Source organism: Parasteatoda tepidariorum, chromosome 4 (genome assembly GCF_982258835.1).
Source record: "Parasteatoda tepidariorum strain Cologne lab strain chromosome 4, Ptep-v5.0, whole genome shotgun sequence".
Lineage (NCBI taxonomy): Eukaryota > Metazoa > Arthropoda > Arachnida > Araneae > Theridiidae > Parasteatoda > Parasteatoda tepidariorum.
This window is the reverse complement of record NC_141758.1, coordinates 19080614-19099672: the sequence shown is the minus strand read 5'-3', so window position 1 is coordinate 19099672 and position 19059 is coordinate 19080614. Positions and strand designations below refer to the sequence as shown.

The 19059-nt window shown below is 30.6% G+C and overlaps 1 long non-coding RNA gene across 1 annotated transcript; it reads left to right on the top strand.

The window, feature by feature from the left end:
• Positions 1-542: 542 nt before the first annotated feature.
• Positions 543-8007, top strand: LOC147810770 (uncharacterized). Its single transcript, XR_015432956.1, has 2 exons — positions 543-3281; positions 7864-8007. It is a non-coding gene; the product is annotated as an uncharacterized LOC147810770 (long non-coding RNA).
• Positions 8008-19059: the final 11052 nt, after the last annotated feature.

Genomic DNA, 19059 nt, shown 5'->3' with positions numbered 1-19059 from the left:
CTGGTTGCTGCATGGAAGTTGCTTAGAAGATATAGTGATTATTCACCGGCAGATCATGATACGGGCATTTTTATTTCTGTTTTGCCTACTCAGTACGAGATGGTATTTTTATTAGCAAATAAGACGAGACAAGTTTTATGTGTGAAACAGTCCTGTCATATTGTTATTAATTTGAGCTGTCTTATCTACTTACCTACTATTGTCTTATAAAGTATAAAAACTATTAGTTGTTGCATTTTTAAAACAGTTGAGTAGTAGCAGTTGTGATTCATGGCAGTTTCTTTTAACTTTACCTTTTTAAAGAACCGAGGGTTAAACACGCTTGATTGGTATAAATTTTACAAGAGTATAGCAGATGGTTCTTCAGCCAAAATGTCGTGGAAGTATCGTCTTAACAAGCTATTGCAAGAGAAAATCTCACATGGACAAAATAGTCTTTTGACTATTTATTTTGCAACATGATATCTTTAAAAAAAAATAATAAAAAATCACCCAGTTGAACATTTACTGGAAATTTTTCTTCTTATTTTTGAAACAGTTTTTGAAATTTATCAGCTAACACGATAAGGAAAATAATTGCACTAATTTTCAATATTAAATTATCTTTAGAATTATTCTTATTCAAGCTTTTATTTAAATTTACATTGCTGCTTAAAACTTTTTTAATTCTTTTATAGTTACTGTATTCTAAAAACATGCCTAGGCAGGGGTCTGTCTAGGCCAGTCATGTCAAAGATACGGCCCGCGGGCCACATCCGGCCCCCGGTTCGTATCAATACGGCCCGCGAACGCGATGTGTCACAGAAAGAAGAATCGTGTTTTTTAGAGCTTTTAGACTTCACTCGATTTCTCTACGGAAGTTTTGAAATGTGCACACTACATTTATAAGTAATTTCAAGGGCAGCGCGTGCCTAGACAAGCGAGAGAGATAGACAGTAACGCCATTTCTTAGCAACAAGCGGAATCTTCGACTGGAATATACTTAGCAGCACAACTATGGATGGCGCTCCTGCCAAAGCTGGCAAACATTCGGGAGTTGTAACTAAATTAAAACAGAAAGCATCATGGAATTTTGTGGGATTTCCCTGTATAATTCATCAGGAATCATTCGCATCCAAACATTTAAAAATGGACCATTTCATGCAACCTATAATTAAAATAGTAAATTCTATAAGGAGCAGAGGACTAAATCACCGACAGTTCAGGCAGTTTTTACAAGATTTGGACGAAAATTTTTTTGATGTCCCTAATTTCACCGAAGTTCGTTGGCTAAGTCGAAGAGTAGTTTTAGAAAGATTTTTTCAATTACGTGACCCTATTCAAGCTTTCATGTTAGAAAAAGGTAACCCAATTGATTATGACAATGACTAGTGGATTGATTGTGCCTTTTTGGTAGACATGAATTAACACTTGACTGATCTGAATGTAAAATCTGATTGTCACTCAAATGTATTCATGTATTCAAGCCTTTGAAACAAAGTCAAGGCTGTGGGAAAATCAGGTAAAAATCAAACTTTGGATCATTACCCTCATTTAAAATCATTTGGCACAGTGAACCACAAAGAAATTGGATCAATATTCTCAACTTCTGAAAAATCTCATCACGGAATTCAACAATCGTTTTGAAGGCTTCCACAAAATGAATGAAACGGAATTCCCAATTTTCAACAATCCATTCGATTTTGAAGCTTCACAGACACCAGTTCATTTGCAAATGGAGTTGATAAATCTTCAATCGGACAGTATTTTGAAAGAAAAATTTGAAGAGGTTAACGCTCTTACATTTTATGCACAGTATTTCAAGAGTTTGGATAACTACCCAGAATTAAAAAATCATGCAGCATGTTTGGTAGCACCTATTTATGGGAGCAGATGTTTTCCGTCATGAAAATAAAAAAGAACAAACATCGCGCAAGACTTACGAATGAACATCTCCAATCAATTCTTAAAATAATTATAACAAATATGAAACCGGACATCAATGAGCTTGTCAAAAACGAGAGAAGTCACGTATCTGGATCCTCGAGCACAAAATAATAACCATCTTTTATAACTTTGATATGATTTTTAACAACCATATATTATAAACTATATAATTAGATAAAGAAAATTTTATAATAATTCAGTACATTTTTTTTATTTGCATCTGGCCCGCCTACATATTCTAAATTTAATATATGGCCCTCTGCAAAATTGAGTTTGACACCTCTGGTCTAGGCCGAATTTACTACCGTTTAGCGGTACCTTCACAAAATCAACTTTAGGAAAAACAGTTTCACAAAATACTTTTTCTTATAATTTTATTTTCGTATTCCTTAAGAAACGATAAATCCATATTTTTGTGTTGATTTTTTAATATAGTTTTTAATTTTTCACAAATTATATCTAAATTTTCACAAAATAGGTACCTCTCAGAAAAACGTAGACAGACCCCTTGTAGGTGAAAAAGTTCAATTGAAATTTTTATTGCTAGATTTTTCTTTTAAACAATTTTTGTCTTGGTTTTTACTTAGCTTTTTACATTTCTAAAAAACTTTGTTTTTATTAAGTGTATGACACAGTAATTAAGAAAGTTTCTAATGACTTTATTCTTATCTGGAAAATATGATAATTGGAAAGCTGAGATGTAAAGCTTTAAAATTTTATTTTGAGAATTAAAATAGATTTTTCTGTTTTACATTTGTATATAATCTTTTGTTTTTGTTAGTAACACAGCATTTTAATAACATATTTCTAATAGATTATATTTTAGTTAATGTTGCTTTATGGATACTGCTTTGCAGAAAATATTATTCTTAGCATAGAAGCTTTGTTGTAACAATTATGATATTTTTTTTTCTTTCTATTTTACTTTATAACTTTAGTTTTTTTATAAGTATTTCTTGTTTAATTTTTTGTATTCCCTTTAGCCCATTCCACTAATATAGATAAGCATGGAGTAATTTCCAATTATAAATAAGCTTATTTATTCGTAAAAAATATTTATTAATGAATTTTTTTTTTAAAAAAATATTGCTATAGAAATATATTCTGCATTTCACCATTTTTTTAGCTAACATTCTGCCAAACCATTACTCCTTACCTCGCTAGTTCTGAATAATAAATATGCCCGTATAAACAAAACAAAATATGTTTGAATAATTTCTATGTTTTTAAACATATTAACTGAATGAATTTTCTTTTTCATAATCTATTGATGTACTTCTGAGGAAGGTCTTTGGAAAGGATCTGGCTTTGAGTATGAAGCTCCATCAAGTCTCATTTGAAGGTTCCTGAATTAAGTATGTCTAAAGAAATAACTGTATTTGAATTGTTTCCTTTTTTCTTGTACTTAAAAATGGGTAAAAAAAATTTCTTGAAATTATAAACATGAACAAATCAACTGTTAAAAATTATTTCAAATAACTTTTACTGATATTAAAAATAGTAATTAAAAATTGTTTACATAGGCTGCCCATGCTTCAATAACAACAAATAAAAGTACTCAAAAACTTGTCTCTTAAAATGAATTATCATATATTGTAAATATATTTTACATGTACTGTAGAATCCTAATGATTTGATGCACAATCATCAGCATTTGCACTATATTTATAATAAAAGTTTCTGGTGTAAGATTCACCGTTAGTATCAAGTAGAATGGTAAACTGTTACTGTTTTTACCTCCACTATATTTGCTGTTCCAATGTTTTATTTCACTGGCACTTAAAAAATATGTGCTTTATCTGCATTAAATTAGTCTTTTTATTCATAGTCTTTGATAAGTTTAAACAAATTCTGAAACTTCTATTTTGCTTTTATGAATTCTTCAGCGATCATACATGATGAATCATTTAAAGGCTGAGGCTACTCAAACCAAACATTCAAATGAATTATAAAAGGAATTAACAACATCAATTGGAAATTCTCGGGGAATTAAGATTTATACAAATTGCTTAGTATTTCAAATCTCCGTGGCAGAATCGCAACGGCACGGCGACATTGTTGCAGAATTTTACATAGTTCTTGCATAGAGATTTTCATAGCTGCCAACCCTTCTGCATTTTGCAGAAGCTATCCGCATATTTACTTATTTTAGCTATTTTTTTCTGCTTTTACGCTCAGAAGATAAGATCTTCTGCATTTTACCCGGTCGCCCGATAGCTAGTATTTTGTTTAAGTCAGACTGTATTGACTATACCCCACAGCAATGCTGAATGCGAAAGGTTGTTTTCTGTGGTAAAAAAACTAGGACTCAATTCTGCTCATCAATGTCTGATGAGCAGTCTGCTCGAAAAACTTTTAATAATTAAGTCTAAAGAAGAAATACATTGTTTTGAAAGAATTTTTAGTTAAAGCAAAAGGTGCTACTAAAGGATCTTTGCAAAAAAAAATTTTTTTTGATGTAATTCTTTCTCCATAATTTCCATTGAGTTTATATATAGTGCATACTATTATAGTGTAATTAAACTAATTTTAATGTGTCTTAAAATTTTATATATTTCCCTTTAATCAAGAATTAATAAATGAATATAGTACCTTCAAGTAGCTGGTCAAAATTTTTAAAAATTTTTTTTACCTTTTCTTGTTTTAAAAAAAAGGGGAGTATTTTTTTAAAAATAAATTTATTAGTAATTAGTATGCAGTTGCGAACCTTCTGCATTTTTCTTGTCTATCATCAGCATTTTTATAACTAGAGGTTTGCAGCTATGGATTTTTCTCTTGAAAAGAAGAAAATATTACATTTCTTTTTTACAGAAATATTTGAACATGCAATATTTGAATCATGCATTTTGATAATCAGTTTTTGGCACACTCAATTTTCACTGATATCATAAATCGACGTAACGTTTCGATGATATTTTCGGCAGTTATTGATACTGATTTTCATTTGGTTCTTAACCATCTTGATATATTTAAACAATATGGAAAACTCGAATCGTGCATTTGAGTATCTATTTTTTTAAGGCTATCTATTTATTTTTTTGAAATTCTATCTAATTTTTGGAAGTTATAGATGTTGATTTCTCCTTAGTTTTTAAATCTAATATTTTTTATACGATATTATTTATTACAACCTAATTTCAAAGTGTAACACGCTTTTGAGCAGTCCAATTTACATAATTACATCATATATTTTTTTTGGGGGGGGGGGGAGGGGGGCAATTACTACTATGGATTTCATGATATTCAATATTTTTTTATTGTTATGATTATTTGCAAAATGTGAAGAAGCAAATAAAGTGTGTGTTTTCCCACCAACAAAATATGAGAATATCACCCATAATATTAAAAAGAAATATTTCATGCTAAATTAAGAAAATCAGTATTATTATTATTTTTTTTTTTTTGTTAACACAGAGTATTTGCCATTTTAAATTAGCAACATGTGTGTTTGTTTGTATTAAATGTATTTTGCAATTAGATATTAGTGCTGGAGAGTTTAGTCGCAGATAGCTCAAAAACATTCTGCCACAAGATTTCAAATTATCCTTGTTTCAATTTTTAAAAAAGCCAATTGTATATATGTTTATATTTATTTATTTATTTGTGTACTTCTGCAGTTTTCTACAATTCCGCATATGAGAAATTGAACTTTCAATATTGTTAACTTTAATCAATGATTTTATATCTATGACTATACCTATGATATTTTCTATTTATATGACATATCTGTCTATGATACTTTATTTTTATAAAGTATCATAGTATCACATTATGGGTGATATTCTCATATTTTGTTGGTGGGAAAACACACACTTTATTTGCTTCTTCGCATTTTGTAAATAATCATCACAATAAAAAAATATTAATAATCACTTTTATTTTTATAAAGTTTTTTTTTTCAATAACTTCTGCACTATATTATAATGCTTACATTAAATGAAAAAATTTTTGATTTCATACTGTTTGAAAACATCTTTTATCTAAATATCTTATTTTTACCAAGTGAATGTTTTTTGTGTTTATTATTTGGTGTTAAAGTATTAATGATTAAAATGTTTTAAAACACGATTCATTGTGTATATCAAGGTTGCAAAAAATGCTTACTTTTTTCTAAAAGAGTTAGCCTGACTAGTCTTCATTAATTTATTATAATTTCTTGCATTTTACTGTTTACATTTAGCATACTTATGTTCAAACTTTTTATTTTAACAAAAACTATTAAGTAAAATTTATGTTAAATGTCTAATATTGCAGAAAACTTATATATCTCGTAAGTTAAGTAGTTCATGCAATGGAAATTATCACTACTACAAACTATATGAATTACAGTTTGACCAAAAAATATATATTTGTTTTCACATCTTTAAATAAGTTAAAACTTTTTTTGATATATCTGCTCTATACTTGTTCAAAAAAATTTTTAATTTAATTTTTTTGCAAGGTTGTGGAAAGTTGGTAATTTTGTTTTGCTCATATATATATATGCAGCATTAAGAACGATAATTTCTAATTAGTTCCAAGAATAAAATTATTATTTTGTTAAACAATTTTAAGTTTAAAGCTGTTCCTCCGAATTGTTTCTATAGTCCAAAATTGCTATACTGCATTACTCCAAACATTCTGTCATGTTGCTACAATTAACTAACACCATTGTGTTCCTTTCATTTTATCACATTTTTCGAAGAAATTTTTATTAAAATATTTCTCCAAAAACTGTGTTTTGTGTGTAAATTTTTTTTTAAAATTTTTTTATCCTGTCCTTTTAAAGTGGTTTAAACAAATAAGGTATTTACTGCCCCCAAGCAACCTGATAGTAACACACTAGGGTCAAGGAACACAGAACCTATTTTTCCCACCCTGGAAGCTAATGCCCCACCATTACTAAGAATTCCGTTGTCGAAATGAATTTCTAAATCTCCAAACAGCTTTCTAATGTATTTTGGAGTAAAGTGTTAAGTTTTAGCAGTGATTTTCCAGAAATTAAAGAACTTTTAAATTAACCATTTTTTGTTTAAAAAAGCTTTAACAGAGGCAATTGTAAAATGTAATTCTTCACTTGAACTAAATAATATATAGTTTAATAAATTACTGAATTTGTTAAAATTACTCCTTTTGTATATTAAAGATACTGTTTGTGTTAAAAGGCATAGTATTTTTACTGTTTTAATAAATGAGAAATTAAAAATTACGTAACTGAAACTAATGGAATTGTGTTTCTGAACTACAAAGTTCTTGCAAAATATTCTGAAGAGGAATGAAAATTGCAGCTAAGGAGCAAGAAAAAAATGAGAGAGGAAAATAAAATTCTGATGATAAGTAAATAAACAGAAAGTCGTGGCAAGTACTGTGGTTATGAGAAAAAGTCATTTCAAATAGGGGTGTTTTGTGAATAGTTTTGTCTTGATTTTAGATCAGCGGGGGTAAACCAATTGACACCTTTATTTCTCCATTGTTCCCCCATTAGAAATGTGCCCTTACTTGTTACCATAGCAGCCGACAACACCAGACTAAAAGCCTGGAGGAGTTCTCCTCCGAGCCACACAAAAAATAATTTTTTGTTTTGTTTATAACTTGCTGTTGGCTTTAATGTAAGATTTAGCTAGGATAAAAAATAAAAAAAATTGTTAAATACTATTCTAATTCAGATTTGTGCTGTATATGTATGTAATTTTGTCGTGTAATATGTGAGTAAAATTTGTAAAATAGATTTTCTTATATCTAAATATTTGGATGTACTCAATCGATATATATTTAGTAGAAATTCCATGAAAATAATAAACAGTTTTAATATTATTATTTTTTTACATTTTATTTAACTCTGTATTTTATCTAGTCAGTATTGCTTCGTTTTAGAAATCTACTGTTGGTTGAAACATTTTAATATTATTGTCCAGCATATTTTTTTTTCAAATGCTAAAATAGTTATTTGTTTTCCAGGTACATTGCAGTGAAGAGGTGATACTAACAGCAGGGTGGAAGAAGTTATGAATAGATATATTTCAGATCTGTGGCGATGTGTTATAATTGTAAATCTGTATATTGTATGATAGTTGTAAAATAAATAAAACTTAATAAATCTTATTTGATTTAATGTTTTTTTCTGTATTTAAAATTATTAAGTTAACTGCTCATCTGGATTAAAAATTGTAATTTTTACGAACATACGACTTAGAAAAATTTTAATTTTTGTAAGTAAACAAATCAAATGGTAAATTTGGTTAATATATATATTTTTTTACTTCATGTGTGTGTTAAAGTAAATTTTAGTTAAATTTTTCAAGCTAAAAAATAAAAAATAAAAAAAAAATAATGAACCCAAAAGCATTCCAGAAGAGTAGATAATTTCAAGCAAGCAATTTAGAAACATGGATTTAAGGAGAGCAGTAGACTTCTTAATTATTAATTTGAACTAAAAAAAAAATTATTTTTTCCATAGGGGTTTGGAAAATCATGTAAGTATTGAGTAATTTTTTCTCCTACCAATTCTTTATATTACAAACTTTTAGGCATGAAAAATTTTAAAAATTCCTGAGAGACATGAAACTTCGTAAATAAACTAGTATGTTGCTGTGAAGATGTAGTAAGATTTGCATTCCTTATTCGTTGAGTTATAATTTGAATTGTAAAAATTTACAAAAAGTATGAGATTAAAAACAAAAAGCTTTTTCTAGGATTCTTAAAAAAAAGCATTAATATCGGCTGTTTTGCGTTATTTTAGTTTTAGTTTGATAAGAATTAAAAGTTTAAATGCTATATTTTTTAGTGCAGCGTAAACATTAAAATACGGAATGGTTTCTTCCCTTCTTAGTTAAAAAAAAATTAAAATTACGTTAAAATTGAAATTAATTTAGTTAAATTTACGCGAAAAGTTTATTAATTCACCTAACTCAAAATAAGGGTTAAAAATATTGATAATAATACGTAAATTGTACGGATTAAATCCGTTTGTATTTTGGTTAAAATAACGTTAAATGTGCGTTATTTTAATAAAAATAAGCGTTAAAAACACGTAAATATTCATGGTGAAAAAGACGGATCTTATAAAACTGAAAATTCACGTTAAAAACTTAGTTAAATTAGCGTAAAAAATACGATAAAAAAGAAACAAACTTCGTTAAATTAACGTCAAAGATTGGTATCAAAATTCACCATAGTCAAACTAGAGGCAAAAAAGCGTCAATTTTGCGTTAAAAATAACCCAAATTTTAACGTTTATTTAACGGATTCGAGACTACCACTTGAAACGTAAATAAAACGTTCGGTGGAAACGTTTTTTTGCTTTTAACCTTGTGGCATTATAACGTTATTTTCACGTAATTAATACTTATCTCTGCTGCATGGGTTCCATCTTTTAAATTGTTGTTTTTTAACTTTGCTTTTTGACTTGGAAATTTTTCCATGGCAAGAACAGCCAATAATATGTTTTGATTTGTTTAGTAAAAATTCAAAATCGTTATAAAAAAAGGAAATTTAAATTTTTGCCTTTACCCTTTCATGGGCCATTTATTTCTAGTAAAGATAAATTAAAATTTTTTTGGAATCGAAATTGTTTTAAGAATAGTATTTTATATAAGAAAAGCAAATCATTCAGTTTATTTGAATTCCATTTTTTCGGTGGTAAATATATTGAACACGACCTATTAGGAACTTATTGACTTTTATTTTTCTTTATTTATTAAATTAAGAATAAAAATACATTTTAAAAATGCTACAAACTTCAAAAGGAATTATGTATTTTATATCTTTTATACGCTTTTTTAAACTAACAAATGGTTACCAATTTTATTCAAACCCACTTTAAGACAACTAATGTTAACAAGTTAAGAAATGGAAACCTAAATTAAAAGTGGTATTCATTATACTTCCAACGGCCTTCTAAAGGGTTAAACAGCCTTCTTTCATCAAAACATTTTTCAAAGTCAACTGAAGTAAAATGCAATGCCTTCCTTACCAGACTGTATCGCCCGCTTAACACTTTGCAAAGCGTAGAGGTTGCGGGTTGGAATCCCGCTGATACCCTGGATGAATCATCATGCTGTCCTTTTCAGTATTATGCTATCTGTCCTTCTACATGACTAAGGTTTATAAGCCTTAAATTGTGCACACAACTCTGCAAATGCATGTTGTACCCATAAGTAAAAGAAATCATTGAAGTAATACTACTTAAAGAATAGACATAATTGGATATGAAACAACACCCTAAGATTAAATAAATAATTCCAAAAAACTGAAGCGGTTAGTTATTAGTTGATTATAAACTTCAAATATACATTTTTTAAGCGCTCGAAATAGGGATCCATTTTCAAGACTTGTATAATGAAAAACAAAAATGATTTGAAATTTGAAATGTAAAGTTGCCAGTAAAAAATTGGAAAACAAAATAACATCTGTTAAAGTGATGAACCTCGTCATACCATCTCACCCTAGCGCGTACAAATGTATTTTAGCTTGATTTGCTCCTCTCCTCTACTATGGTTATTTTGTTCTGTTTTTCATCTTTTCTTATTTCTCGTCTGCTTTGTTTCTTTCTATTTTTGTTACTAACCTTTACTTTTCCATTTTTTGTTGACAACTTTACGTTTTATACTCCAATTCACTTTTGGTTCTTCTGACACACGTTTGGCAAATCTTGAAAATTGATGTCTATTTTTGCCCGCTTGTAACATTTCGACTGTTATATCCAAATTGCATGTTTTAGAACTAAAGGAAGTTTTTAATCAAGTAAATCCCTTAGATATTGTAGCTAGTATCACATTTTAAAATTAACAATGAGAAGCCGTCCGCACCTACTGGGCTTTTCGCAAAATATTTAATGGAGTGACCGACGGAAACGTGAGCTTTAGTAGTTTTTGTTAATTTTTCCAACATTTAAAGAGGCTCACTATACACTTATAAATAATTTACATTTAACTAGGAGGTTTCACCCCCTGCTCTCTGGCGCTCGCCAACCCCTGGAACTGCTTTCGTAGTTCTTTTCGGATTGCTTCGCAATCCGATGCTCGCTCATTAGTTACGTTCTTAACGTCTAGCTTTCTTATACTTTTTTGAACACTGAAGTTCCGAAAACTTTTCACAGTAGAAAATTCTAAACCTGTGCATTTCAATATTAATTTGAAATTGAAAACAGTTCGCATATTTTTCTTAATCACACTAATCTAAATTTCAGTTGTTGAGAAAAGTAACTTTTGTAAGTTTTGTTTTAAAGTCTTTCCCACCAAAGAGCTAAAACCATGTGTTGTAAAACAATATGAAATAGTACTGAACGCCGGATGTAAAGCATCGGCTTCAATGAAGATAACTTGGCGAGAATTTTTTTGATAATTCAGTGAGAATTCAACCGATTAGACATATGATACTCACAACGTGCTCTTGCGCACCGATGCCTATCAATTAAAACGTATTACCGTTTTATATAATATAGATTAGCTATATGATGCTCACTACGTGCTCTTGCGCGCCGAATCCTGTCAATTAAAAATTAAAACTGTTGCCAACGCGAGAAAAGAAATATCATCGGTTTTATTGATACATACGTATTAGCGTTTTATATAATATAGATAGATAGCCACTAGAATAAAGTTTTTCAAAAACCATAGAAAGATGGCAAAGTGGGTTAGTCAAAATTTCTCAAAATTGAAAGTTAGTTTTTTTTTAAAATAAAAATATGAATTAAATATGCTTTTATATGTTTAGTCAAAAGTTAAAATTATTTAAAAGAATCAATTATCAATTACTTACAATAAAATTTTTTACTTAGAAATATTTAATAAAATAATATCTCGAAAATTACTTAGGGAAAATGAATAAAAAAGTTCAACTGTTATGTTAAATAGCGATTACTTTTCAAAGAAAATATAAAGCTGCTAAATAGTGTAAACATAGTATTACTGAAAAGAAAATCTTTAATTTAAAATTAAAAGATGCTCGCTCTCACACAGATCGTAGGGAAAGGTTTCAGGAAGAAAAAAAAATCTGATATTACGAAACTTCTATAATAGTTTGAGGCTATGTAAGTAGCCACATTTTCATAATACCATAAGTAGTCTTACGTGGCAACTTTTACTCTTTATACAAAAGTTTTTCCCCAGTGGTAGGGAAATGCCATTTTTAGGGTTGACAGACTGAGTGTCTTTATTTTCGACTGTTGTTGGAAAATGTCACCGGCTCATTGTCATTTCAAGATATACGTAAAGTCGATGGAACGTATAAAGATGCTTGCCTTGCACTCGGTTCGCTGGAAGACGACAACCAATGGGAATCATCTAATGGTATGCTTATTGTTTATCAATTGTTTATTTTCATAGCGTTGGCCACCCAGTGTTTAATGTATAATGCTTAATTAGCTCTATTATGATTATTATGTTTTTAGTACTAATTTTTTCGCCATTTTATAATTTCTAACGTAACCATTGCCAGTTGCTTACCTTAATTTTCAACACATCATAGCTTTTCCCATATGACCGCATTAATCAATAGACATGGTAATAGTATGTGGAACTAGTTCTATCGCCATTTCAACTTTCTCCCTACAGCTTTAGCATTGTCGCTTTCTATCTTCCATTAGCGAGCTCACAACTCAAATAAGAGTCTTTTCATAAGACCAACCTTCAAATAGCATTTTTGCACCTAGCTTGCACCGACCCTATCTTCTCTTATCCTAATAAAAAATTAAAAAATAATTCATAGTTCCATTAATCATATTGCATTCTCCATAGGCATCCAAACAAAGACAACTTTATATAAAATAAAAAAAAATAAAAAATATTGCTCCTCCGCACTTTGGTAGTACCGACCTTCAGAACTTAAAATTCGCCTAAAATTAGGTAAACTTCACCAATTTATCAAAATCTTGAAAATTAATAAGTTTTAAAATAAAAAGGAATCAACTTTAGAATCTTATCATAAGATCAATCTTCAATTAACTTTGTTAGGCTTTTCCGCACCTTGTTAGCATCCACCCCCTCTTATTCTTTTCTAAATATCAATAATAACTCTCAATCTCACCAATCTAATTACAATCCATAGAGATTCAAAATGGACAACTCTTCTAAAATTATCTTTAGCTCATCCGCACATTGTCAGCACCGACCATTAAAACTTAAATTGTCTTAAATCTCAAACTTCCACCTGCTAACAAACAAGTGATTTATTATCACCTACTCACCCCATCAACTGACAACGGTTAAGCCGAATCAAGGGAACGTCACCAACTCTTTATTACTTTCCTCAAAATTTGGAATAATCTTTCACACATCAATTCTCTGGCTCTCCCACGGGTTCTGGAGGGGACTCACCCCCGCCACTTTAATTAATAAAAATAAAATCCAAACTATTATCAGATAGAGCACTCTAAGTCAAAAAACAAAAGACATTAATCAAACCAAGAAATGAATTCACCCATAAGGAATTCGCAAAATCAAAATAAGGACTTACTTACCCCAACTTCACCAACAACAACAAGGAGTCCAAACCGCAGCATGTAACAAACTCCAAGAAGGGGATCTAATCATTACCGCAGCATGCAACTGACTTCAAGTAGGGGATTTCATCATAACCAACCACTTCCTCAAAACCACCAGACTCCTACTACCCCCATCATGACAAGGAGTTCATACCGCAGCAACCAACTGACTCCAAGAGCCCAACATGATTATAACGAATGTCCAACAACCTTGTTAACCATCGCACAATCTCATCTCCCAAAACCATCAATCAATAGAACTCGAACATTTCTACCAACTCCAAAAAATCAACCACCTCCGCATCCTGACAGTGCACGACAACCTTCTCATGCCTCCAACCTCAGCAGGATCAACGAACGAGAATCGATAGAATCGCTCAATTCTCAGCCACTATCTCCAATAGCTTGTAACAGTACCAGCCAACAAGAGAAACCAACCTTCACTATTCCGCAAACACACGGAAATCAGGAACGGAACCTCCCCCTATCTTCGTCTTCCACTTCCTCGGAAATCCAGCAAGGGTCACTAGGTGTAACTCTCCCCCTACACGACACCAGAGAACAACCTAACAACTATCAATTCTCTTCCGAGGCATTAAGGAAAACCAGACAAGAAGAAATATGTTCTACTATCTCGTTCCTGGAAAAGAGTATAGTCTCCATGAATTGCAATAAATACTACCTCCCATCCAAACACAGGTTTGACTGCATATCAGCACTCACCAAACTTCGTAAGCTAACGTCTCAACAATTTGCTTCAGTACAAGTCTCACCAACCAAAACCTCCATTTCAACGGAAACTAATACTGAAGAGCTTTTCGGTAACCAACAGGACAGTTTAGTCGAAAATAATCTTATCCCAGGATTTCTTCAATCACTTGATGAAAAACTTGAGAAAATTAACAAACGCCTCGAAAAACACGAATCATCCTTAACGACATCAAACATCAACAACCTAAATAATCCAGAACAATCCTCCTCAACTACAGAAAAAGAACTACATCCTACACCATTAGTCATAGAAGGAACAGTAGACAAAAACACAGACCTCATCCTCTCGAAACTTCAAAATTGTCCGAAACTAAAAGTAAAGAAAATCCACAAAAACAAAAAATACATCGAACTAATTTTCAACAACAGACATGAAAGAGAAACGGCTAACGCAGAACTACAAAATTCAGGTCTAACAATAAAGGACAAGCGAGAAAAATTAACACATCTTATTATGCTCAACGTTCCTCATCTCTACTCAATCGAAGAATTATTTCTAACTCTAAAAGATCAAATCAAATTCGACAACGACAAAGATATCATCTTACATATTAAAGACATCGAACATAAAAAAGATGTAAACAAACGTCACGTAATAGTTAAAGTCAACAAAAAAATTGCAGATCAACTCCTCCAACTAAATTCCTTCTATATAGGTCTTTTCAGATGCTTTATAAAAAAAAGAATCCTTCTCCTCCGTTGCCATAAATGCCAAGAACTTGGTCACCATCAAGCAAATTGCTCAGCCTCCACAAGTGTGTGTGAAGCTTGCGGTTTCAAAGGACACGACTCCTCCCAATGCAAGGAGATCAGCAACTACTGTATCAACTGTTACAACTCGAATATTGAATTCAACATGTCCATTAACTGCAACCACGCAGCATCTTCTCCGACATGTCCAACATATATTCATCATCTCCAACATCTACGTAAAACGATTGCCAACAATCATAAAAAATGATTATCTTCACATATGTTTTCAAACCTTTTTCACTGTTCTCAAATCTTCGAAATAATTCCCAATCCTATCCAAAATCAGACTTTACAAGTCCCCACATACAATTCTAGAACAAAAATTAACTCAAAATAACTTATGCTATGTTTTGTTTTCTTAAGTTTTACAGGCTCTTTTGTAACTGCTTGGAAGACTTCTATTCTATGTTTTATTTATTTTCTTTATTGTATTTTATTTTCTAACTCTTCTATCTTCACGGATATCTATGAATTCCTCATTGTACTTTTGAAACATTAACCTTAACTAAATTTACTAAAAAAAAAAAAAAAAAAGAAACAAAATTATTAAACTATTACCGTACCGTAAAAAATTTATCTCATAAACATTCAAAAAGAAATTGGAATTCCTGGATATTTGCTTAGTTAAACATATCTAAATTGTAAAATGTCAACAACTCTATCTATTTTACTCATTCTTACCACTTTGTAAAATTATGCCAAAATTATATTTAGAAGTTTGTAAATATTTTTGCTTTCAATAAATTCTTGCTGACTGGGCTCGTTCCTAGGCTGGAGTGGAGCCGGATCAGTAGCCAAGCTTTGGGCTATATGGTAAAGGGTCCATAATGACCTAGGTACATGTCCAAAGCTTGGAGAAAAGAAAAAAAAAAGTGGGAATGTGTGCTTGATGAAGCAGCATTGAACTGTACTGCAAAGCAAAATCGTCTACTATTTGCTATAGTATTAGCTACATGTTTCCCGGCCCGTATAGAAACGTTATGAGAATATCACAAAGATTCGATGACTAATGATATACGGTATAAATATCGCACACGTTGCAACGATCTAACGATAGTATTCAGCGATGCTATGAACAATGAAGCACTGATTGCTATTGAGGATCTTTGCATTATTATTGCCAAATTGCCACTCAGTCATTTCGGTATGCTTTCACCAAATCGAAGTGCATCTGATTTATTAAACACTGACATGAATCGTGAACTTCAATACAATACGATAGAAATGGCAGCGATTGTTACTCGCAATGTTCCACAATGAATGAGAAACAAAGGAACATTTATGACCGCATTATGCTCGCAGTTTCAGCAGGACAGTGTGGATTTTTTTCCTGATGCACCAGGTGGAACTGGCAAAACATTAATTCCTTCGCTAATTCTCGGTGAAATACGATCAAATAATGGCATCACGTTGGCCGTTGCATCATCTGGCATTGCGGCAATTTTATTGGACGGAGGCAGAACAGCTCATTCAGTATTTAAGCTGCCACTAAATATTCAAAACAACCCAGATGCAGTGTGCAGCATAAAAAATATTTCTTCTATGGCCACAGTGTTAAAACACAGTAAAATTATCATCTGGGATGATTGCACTATGGAACACAAAAATCGCTTGAGGCGTTGAACAGGACATAGAAAGATATAAAAAAAATAATAACAAATTATTTGGCAGCACTCTGTTACTCTTTTCAGGTGATTTCAGACAAACACTTCACGTCATTCCGCGTTTAATGTACGCTGATGAGATCAATGCTTTCTGGAGATCATCTCCACTTTGGCGTAATGTTGAAAAAGTTCTAATAAAAGTAAATATGCGCGTCCAAATGCTTCAAGATCCATCTCCTGAAAGATTCTCAAAACAATTGTTAGATATCGGTAATGGAAAAGTTACTAAGGATGAGACTGGATGCATGAAATTCCCGGGCGATTTCAGCACAATCACTAATTCACAAGATGATCTCATTAACCTAATATTTCCCGATGCACACACACAATACATTCGTCATGAGAGTCTGAGAGAAAGGGCGATTTTAGCAGGAAAAAATGTGAACGTCAACGAATTGAATCTGAAGATACAACAGTTATTGCCAGGTAACTTAATGACATATAAATCCGTTGATGCAGTTTGCAATCCCATTAAAGCAACAAATTTTCCAACAGAGTTTTTGAACTCATTGGATTTACCAGGCATACCACCGTATAATTTAGTACTCAAAGTTGGATCTCCGGTTGTTTTGCTTCGTAATTTGAACCCACCACGGCTGTGTAATGGCACGCGATTAGTCGTTGAAAAATTAATGAACAACGTTATAGAAGTCAGTATTTTAAATGGCAAATTCCGGGATGAAAGCACAGTACTTCCACGAATCCCTATTATACCAACAGAGTTGTGACAGTTCAATTTAAACGCATTCAGTTCCCCCATTAGATTGGCATTTGCAATGACAAGGTCAAACAATGTCTGTTTGTGGCTTAGATTTGAGCACACCATGTTTTTCACACAGAAAATAATACGTGGCCCACTCTCGTGTGGGCAAACCATCCAGTTTATTTGTGTTAGCTAAAGATGGAATGACAAAAAAAAATTGTACACTCCATTGCACTAAGAGATTAATATTGTCAACATATATTTTCAGAATTCGTTGTATATATAATTTATAAGAAAAAGTTAACATAAATTAAAAAAATTATTATTTGGTGTGTTGTTATTTTCGCATTCCGTCAACGTTCACAGCGCTCCATGCTTCTTCCACTCGTATACCACGTACGCCCACACTTACAATAAATAAGATATATTTTCATACTCTAGAAATAATTCCTGTGGCAAAACAACGTTTACCGAGTCAACTAGTATATATATATATATATATATATATATATATATATATATATATATATATATATATATATATATATATATATATATATATATATATATATATATATATATATATATATATATATATATATATATATATATATATGGGTCATTTTCATGTCCCCAGTATATTTTATGCTTGCTTTACAGCTTACGAAAAAGAAAAATTCAGGGAAAGTGTCCTTCAGAATGCAAGCTAACAAAAGAATAAAAATAAAATTATCAATTTTTATTTTTTTATTTATTTTAGGTAATTAAAATATACCAATATGTTATTCCCTCACTTGTCCCCACTGCTGATTTAAAAAAAGAAAAAAATTGTTTCTGAAATAAAATTTTTGTTTTTACAAATTCGTGTTTTTTATTTCAGAATACTGAAATATAGAATTCAGAAAATCAATTTTAAATTTAATTTCTGATAAAAATATTAACACAGCACTATTTTAAACTTTGTCCCCAGAGTTTCGCGTCATTCCCTCACAACAATGTTCATATCATCTGCAAACTTATTAGAATAAAAATATTTTAATAAAAACTTCAGAAGTTAACAACTGGCATCATAAAACAAAATTGCAGTATGTTTCCATCCTCAACTTAAAGAAGCTTTGCTGTGGGATATATATATATATATATATATATATATATATGGGTTATTATCACAAAAACAGTCATTTTCATGTCCCCAGTATATTTTATGTTTGCTTTACAGCTTACGAAAAAGAAAAATTCAGGGAAAGTGTCCTTCAGAATGCAAGCTAACAAAAGAATAAAAATAAAATTATCAATTTTTATTTTTTTATTTATTTTAGGTAATTAAAATATACCAATATGTTATTCCCTCACTTGTCCCCACTGCTGATTTAAAAAAAGAAAAAAATTGTTTCTGAAATAAAATTTTTGTTTTTACAAATTCGTGTTTTTTATTTCAGATTACTGAAATATAGAATTCAGAAAATCAATTTTAAATTTAATTTCTGATAAAAATATTAACACAGCACTATTTTAAACTTTGTCCCCAGAGTTTCGCGTCATTCCCTCACAACAATGTTCATATCATCTGCAAACTTATTAGAATAAAAATATTTTAATAAAAACTTCAGAAGTTAACAACTGGCATCATAAAACAAAATTGCAGTATGTTTCCATCCTCAACCTAAAGAAGCTTTGCTGTGGGATAAATTTGAATGAATCAAACCAGGTAAAATTTTTTACATTTGTCATTCCCTTATGTCATTTTTTAGAGTAAAATAAAATACAACTTCATCGAGAAA